Source organism: Cydia splendana, chromosome 25, assembly GCF_910591565.1.
Source record: "Cydia splendana chromosome 25, ilCydSple1.2, whole genome shotgun sequence".
Lineage (NCBI taxonomy): Eukaryota > Metazoa > Arthropoda > Insecta > Lepidoptera > Tortricidae > Cydia > Cydia splendana.
The window spans coordinates 348,422-356,299 of record NC_085984.1 but is presented as its reverse complement, the minus strand read 5'-3'; the positions used below and the strand labels follow the sequence as shown (position 1 = coordinate 356,299).

Below are 7,878 nucleotides of genomic sequence, written 5' to 3'. Positions count from 1 at the left end.
TAAAAAAAAAGCTAAAAGTCAGTTGTCAATTTATGTCATTTATTCAAATTGTTTGCGGTTTATAAGTGGTTTATTTTAAATAAGATTAATAATGTCTGTACTGAGTGAGGTTCGCAAACTATTATTTAAGCTCTTAAATAATTACGACAATGTGCGAAGTCGACGTGTAGCGTTGTATAACGAAAAACTGCAATGTTTACAAGTCCAAAACAAATGTAAACAAATTAGGAGGTTGGTGCTCTATAAATATTTTGATACTTAGCATTTGGCATATTTAGCATAGTACTTACGTATTTTTTTAGTGATGGATTAATATTACGGTATTATCGAGCTAGGTCTTATTTAAACTACATTTCATTTTTCGCCTTGTTACAATGGTATATGGTGAGAAAGTGTTAACATATGTTATTATCGTTGACTGTACTTTACATAGTGGTAGAAATTATGCGAGCTGACTTTGAATGCACGTCAACGTATATTTAACTTATATCCTCAGGTACCTTACGTGTGCATAGAAAATCAAAAATATTTTCTAGTATCAAAACTATAATTCCTACTACACAAAGTGTGACCAGCCCAAGATTTTTTGAATTTCCCGCCAAACATTTGTGTAATATTTCAGTAGCCAGACTCTACCTACGTCATTATTTCATAGAAGTTTGACGTTTAAAATAACACTTGCACTGCATGTGCAATCATAATCGTTGCAGACTTTATCTTGGTTTAACTCTATCGAGTTTCCTTGGCATTCACGTACGTCATTAAGAAAATATAACAAATGAATAAGTCTGTTTTTTTATTAAGTCCAAAAAGTCCAAACTACATCAAAGAGGGCCTACCGCGAACCACGTTTGACGTGTTGCCTCTCTGTCACACTTACGTACAAATTTACAAGTGCTACAGAGATGCAACACGTGGTTCGCGGTAGGCGTAGGCCAGTAGGCCTTCAGCTTCGGCTCTAAGCGTTAGTACCTAGGTATACCTACCGCACGACAAATTGGATCCTAAGATTCCTTTATAAGTATTTTACTTATTTATTTATCAAACAACACTTATACCTATAATAAAAGTATAAAGCAGCTAAACCTCTTTATAAACCAGACCATTAAAAACTTTTTACAAATCTCAGTTCTTACTGGCTACCGGTCGCTGTCAAGAAATTCAACCTATCCTTCAAGTATCTTCTGTAGTGACATCAAAACAAAAGAATTTTGGCCATCAAGCCCGCGGGCTGAATCCTCCAAATTTTCACCGTAAATAAAAACCGGAAAATGAACCAGCACAGGTAAAACGGCAGCAAGATGAATCGGTCGGGGCTCCTGCTCTGGTGGCTACTCTTCATACTCTTCGAAGTAAGTTTTTTTTACTTTCGTATGTGCATACTAAAGTGTTGACGTAGGTAAGTATATAGGTATACAGTGAAACCTGGATAAGTGGGAACTCGAGGGGCAAGCAAATTTGTCTCACTTAAAGAGGTAAGGTCACTGTGGGCAAGTCCGTCTACAAGGCAAGTCCGTCAACACGTTATAACTTTTGAATTTGAAGGCGTATGCGACTTTGGAGTCCAGTCGATTAACCAGTGTTTCGCGCTAGTTCCGTCACTGTAAAACAGATGGCGCTGTGACAACCAACTTCAGAGCAATCCACCTCAACAAGTAATTTCGTGTTTTGAACTCGAAGTCATAGTGCGACAGCCGTTCGAAAAAAAATTGTTAAAAATAGTTTTTGAAAAGATTGTGCATCAGAAAGTAACTACGTAGGTAGCATAAGAACCAGTTGTCTTTATTCTATTTTTAAAATATCAGAAATTAGCTTAGTTTTGTAATTATACGTTCCACAATTTATCATATTAAAATTTGACTAAGTTGGAAAGTCCGTCTATTATGTTCAAGGCAAGTCCGTCATATGCCGGACTTTCGTTAAATCAGAGATTACCAACTGTTTTTGCGACTTTAATATTATAACGATTTGATAAGGTATCAAAAAATCCTCCTAACTTTGCGCATGATGTTACTTTATTAAATTTTGATCTCAGTAAATTAAAAGAAACGATTAAAATTCATTTGAAAATTACTATTGATCTTTTATTTCGGAAATCAAAAAAATAATTATGTTTAACTATTTACCAAAAAAGGTTTACCACCCCATTTTGGTAGTATATACCGGACTTGCCTTTGTTTTAGAAAAATGGTGTTTATTTCGAATCTGAACCGTATATTAACAAGTTTAAAATACACTTTTCATTGTCTTGATCCGTTCTTTTTAGGAATTTGACTACGAACATATACGCACCCATAGATTGGCTGATATCATAACTAGACGGACTTCCCTTAAACTGCACGGGAAGTCCGTCTACTCGCCGAATTTTAAAAAATGCCATTGTTTTTGCTTAATTTGTGCTTGAAATGATCTGTCACTAAGGCTTAACTATTAATTATTAAATTCTTCATCGTATGCGATTACAAGCAGTAACATAGGTGAATAATTAACGGAACTAGATCACTCCAAAGACAAAAAAAAATAAAGTATGCCGGACTTCGCCACAGTGACCTTATTCCACTTAACCAGGGTCTCAGTTAGCCAGGTATAAATAAATTTCCGTCTCATTTAGGCCCCATTCGCACGACAGCTTAAAAAGCGTTGCGTTAAAACCCGACGTTGGCGCTTTTTTACCGTTTCCAATATTTGTGTTCATACGAACGCTTAAAAATCACTTGTGAGTCGTACTGTCACGTACGCATCTCAGCAAAGCCATACTTTATTTGCTATTACGACGTATTATTTGAATATAGCTTGAATATTTCAGGAATTTGTAAGCATAAGTTGACATTTTTAAGGTGAAACTAATAATAATCTTGACGATTGACACCAAAAATTGACACTTGACAGCCAACTGACAGCAGCGCCGGCGCTTTTTTAACGCTTGTGAGAACAGATACACGGAGATCCGTATGCTCTATTCAATTTGACGCCAACGCTCAACGCCGAAAATCGAACAGTGCTCGATAAAAAAGCGCCGCGCTTAAAAACCGCCTTCGTGTGAATACATACATGGTTATCCATTTGCGTCATTCAAACGCTTTTTTAACGCGCGTTGAAAAAGCTGCCGTGCGAACGGGGCCTTACAGAGCGTTCCATTAATAGAGGTGAGAATAGAGGTTATTTCAGTTATAGAGGTGGTTAATAAGGTATTTTGTAAACATTATGTATAAATTGTAATCTTTAACAATATAAAAGGTAAAATAATACTTGTCCTTCAGAATATAGAGATTTTTTTAAAGTGTGTTTAATTTTTTTTTTCGAATTTATTTCGAATGATTTTACAAAGGATATGTTTGGAGCGACGACATAGTAGCCACGGCCACGGCCGGTCAAAGATGGCTAAATAAGGCAAAAGACAGAGAGGAATGGAACAAACTGGAGGAGGACCAATAAAGTGGGGTTACTATTCACTTTTAGTTTTTAAATACATCAATATAAAATTAAACTTAAATTAAACTATACTAAGCAATTAAAATAAGTTAATAAAAAAGTAAACATATATAACTACTAGTTAAAATAAACTAACACTATTAATTAATTAACAGTAGGTATGTAGGGTAGATCGGGGGCAATAGTACCAAGGAGCAATAGTACCATCGTTATTATCTTCACAATTACAACGAAATATGAATATGTGGGTATACACGATAAGGCCCAATACTTGTCTGGACGCGCTCACCAGTCGGCTGCTCGCTACGACGCGGAACGGAGGTGCTAAGAGACCATTTTTGTTTTCGAGTGATGAAAGTAAGTATTTACGAGAAATATTTTGTCATATTATTCAAAACTAAATAATCCTAGACTTAGATTGGTATTTGAATGTTCTCATTCTTAACTGAAAATATTGATTACAGTTAAGCTCTAAAATAATAAACCTTTATATAATAAACGTTCCAATTATTTATGTTACTATTGACCCGCACGAAGGGTCAATTGTACCATAAGTAATCATTGACGAAAAACGGGATTTTCTACCATACTCTTACCGTTTATTAACAATTACCCTCAAAAATACGTAAATCAATAACCTACTATTTCATATGTACGTACAGTTTTGGTTCAGCTCATATACATTCTGAACTAGGAACCATGAACCATTATCCAAAAAATGGTACTGTTGCCCCCGGTCTACCCTACATACCTAAATGATAAGTTTGTAAGTAGTTGATAAGAAAATAAAGAGGCTTTTTATTATATATTTCCTTTATTTATTTTTCATCTTAAGTTAGGTTGTTTATAACATGAATATAAAAGTAAAATACAAAAGTACAGAACAATAAAAAATACATATAAACACATTATAAAAAACCTAACCTAGGGTGCCGCCGGCAGAGGGGCAGGGCCCAAGCTGCCGGTGGTCAGGGCCGCAGAGTGAGGAATCGACGTACTATACGCGCCGTGTCCAAAATTACCTCCTTCTGCATCTGACCCTTGATCCAACCACCCAGCGAGAGTCTCTCTAGGTGTTGGTCGAGACTCTTCGCTATGAGACCGTCCGCTGACACGACTATAGGAACAATGATCGTCGAGTCAACATCCCACATGTCGGTTATCTCGTGAGTCAAGTCTAGGTACTTGCTGGACTTGTCCTTCTCGACGAGATTCTCATCATGGGGGAGGGTGACGTCGACGAGCACGGTCCGGCGCTGCGATCGATCTATCAGCCCGATGTCAGGCTTATTGGCTACAATAGTCCTGTCAGTGATGATAGATCGATCCCAATAGAGCGTGGCACGACCATTTTCGAGAACTGATGGTGCAAGTGAGTACTTGTAGTACGGCACTTCACGGTCCACAAGGCCGTATAGGAGGGCAAGCTGCTGGTGAATAATTCTGGCTACGAGATTATGTCTGTGCAAGTACTCGCCGTTAGCAAGATGAGAACAACCGGAGATAATATGCCTGAGCGACTCTCCGGGACGGCGGCATGACCGACAAATGTCGACCATACCGTCCTTCAGGATATATCTCCGACGGTAATTGTCATTCAAATGTAACCGATAGGCCTAGAACTTTTACTAGCAAAGACGAAGAGATTGGCCAAATGAAATCAAACCTGTTATCGATAAACAAAACAAGAGTTACTTTCACATTTACAAGCGTATTTTTACCTATGTAAGTATTATACCTAAATACGTAAGGGTAACGTCATGGAAGGGACCTCTAGGAAAAAGAGGGAAAGGAAGATCCACTATGGGATGGCAAGATGATGTTACCAAAATTGCCGGGCCAAATTGGATACAAGTGGCCAAGGATCGAGATACATGGAGGGCTTTGGAGGAGGCCTTCACCTGTGAACACGGGGTTCTTGAATAACTATTTAAAACATAAATAAAATAGTATGTAAACAATTTTTTAAATGTTGAAGAAATTTTTATTATTTATAAGTATTATAAAAAATAAGGTTTGCTGTTAGCTCAGCGGCGATGCAGCGTTATTGGGGAAAATTTTTGGCTCACGTTTTTTAGTTGAAAATAGCTCCGTAACGGAAAGGTTCATATAGAGTCATCCTACGTGTGTTTATTTACGCTAATTTAATTACCGTCAGGCGATTCATCTGCTCGTTTGCCTTTTATATCATTAAAAAAAAGCGATACCATCTCCCATTCTACATTCGTCACAATCGTCTGTGGCTTTCAATGTAGAATGCGTGACGAAAGCAGAATAGGACTAATTTAAGAACTTGACGAAAAACAAATGGGACGACCCAAGACGATACCAAAAAAAGTCTAAGCGGATTTATAAATTTCGACTCATTTTATTTTATGAAGCTCTGCGTGAGATAATATATTTACCGGGTCGGGTTGTATATACGTACGATAATAAATGAAAGATGAAATAATTATATTTTTAAATCTCTAGCGGCTTTTATGTTGATTGTCATTGTGACAAGGTAGGAAACGGTACAGAAATCAAATTCCTTGACTGTAGGTACTTTGAAATTTTACCGCATATTGTTCCTGATTTAGAACCACATGCTTACTACTGTAGAGTTCTTTCTAATCTTAAAAGATAATACTTACTTATAGCAGTTATAGCCTTGTCTGAATATTGTGATTGTCCTCTTACAAATACAGTTTTTACTTTTGTCCGCAGATTGTCAGCCAAGCCTACGGCTGCAGCACTTGCTGCCGCAAGAGACCCTGTCGTCCTCCTCGCTGCCCCGGCGGCTGCAAGCCCAAGTACTGGTGACCGCCTATCCCATACCGTAATGGTAAGTCACCACCTCCTCCCGCCATCCACCTCATGGAACGTACTCTAACGAGTACCCCGGGGACTGTTAGCCCAAGTATTGGACTAATAGTTGTATGTTAAAATATTAAATTGTGTATCCGCAGTTCGCATGGCTCCTGGCGCGGCTGGCGCTCCTGCTGTGGCTGGCGCTGGCGGCGGCCGCCTGCAAGAAGAGGGTCATCGTGTGCCGCCCGCCGCCCGGCCAGCCACCCGCGTGCCGGCAGGGCGTCGTTGGTGAGTACCTACCTAATACCTGAGTAGGGGGACATCCGTTCATTTTGAGGTGGGAGGGCGTCAACACGAACCTGGGCTATAACCGCGAAAATCGAAGTTCGCAAATTGCGGGCATTTTTCTCTGTCACTCTAATTACGCCTTCATTGGAGTAAAAGAGAAAGATCCCCGCAATTTGCGAATTTCGGTTTTCGCGGTAGCCCCTCTGGTGTATGCCGCCCGACACAGGGCATTCGTTCGTAGAGTTAGCCTCATGTGCCGCCGGCGCCCGCTAAGTTAATTACATTGGTTACATAAGGCGTATTCGCTAGATCGAACCGCTTGGCATGACTTGCGCAAGTCCGTAAGTCAAGCGGTTCAATATTTAGTCGCTCGCGATAACGGAAGTCACGCTAAGCGGTGGAACTTTAGATATAATATTGAATCTTTAGACTAGTTTAGACGATCGCTCCCACGCCTGAGCATACATTTGACAAGGTGCAAAGGCGGTGGAGGGAAAACTGGCGCTTATTGTCACAAACACGTAATCTTACGGAATGTCCCACATTATTCGTAGAGGCAGCAGTTTTAACTAATTTTACTTCATAAGGTAAAAGAGCCCACAAAATGAGGGCAGCACCCGTCGTGCACCTAGCGAATAGTAACTGTCCGGGAGGCAGTGGCGTAGCGTGAACTAATCTAGGCGTGGGCGAAATCACATCTGCGAGGCCCTTTTCTTTCACTGTGCCCGAAAGGCCCTCGCGCGAAGCTCCCCTTGGGGCGCGAGGCCGTGGGCAACGGCCCACTTCGCCCACGCCTAGCTACGCCACTGCGCGGGAGAGGCGTGTACAATACCTTTAAGTATTATGACTGCATAGTTTAGTACCTGCTTTTTCGCGTAATAGGTTATACTGTATGTCGTGCTACATATTGCTATTGTTTATTTGCAGGCGCCCCCAAACACCCCCGCTGCTAATGTTCCATGATGAATCACAAGTCAATAATCCGCAACATATGTGCTACAAGTCAATAAACCGTACTGTTGAATAGTGTCCCAGATTTTAATTTCTACCGATATCACATGGAATAGGCTGACCCGTTGTAAGCGAGCAGCTTGGTCCAAAAGACATGAAAATAGGCAGTGGTGGATTTGCCCTAAGGCCCAGCAGGCCCCCAGGCCTAGAGCGGCAAGATATTAGGGGCGGCAGTCTCTATATGGGTGCGGAGAAAGGGGCGGCTAGTAGTTACTACAGGGCCTGGGGCCTAGGTCGGCCAACACTGCAAATCCGCCACTGAAAATAGGAGACTATAAATCTGTAAAGCCTGACAAGTAATATATGATCATTGTCAAGAGGGCGCCGCTGTTAATCACTATTCGACAAACTATGCAT

At 40.2% G+C, this 7,878-nt stretch overlaps 1 long non-coding RNA gene across 1 annotated transcript; it reads left to right on the top strand.

Annotated features, from left to right (window-relative positions):
- Positions 1 to 1,218: 1,218 nt before the first annotated feature.
- Positions 1,219 to 6,505, top strand: LOC134802969 (uncharacterized). The gene is made up of 3 exons (XR_010145915.1): positions 1,219 to 1,352; positions 6,139 to 6,256; positions 6,381 to 6,505. It is a non-coding gene; the product is annotated as an uncharacterized LOC134802969 (long non-coding RNA).
- Positions 6,506 to 7,878: the final 1,373 nt, after the last annotated feature.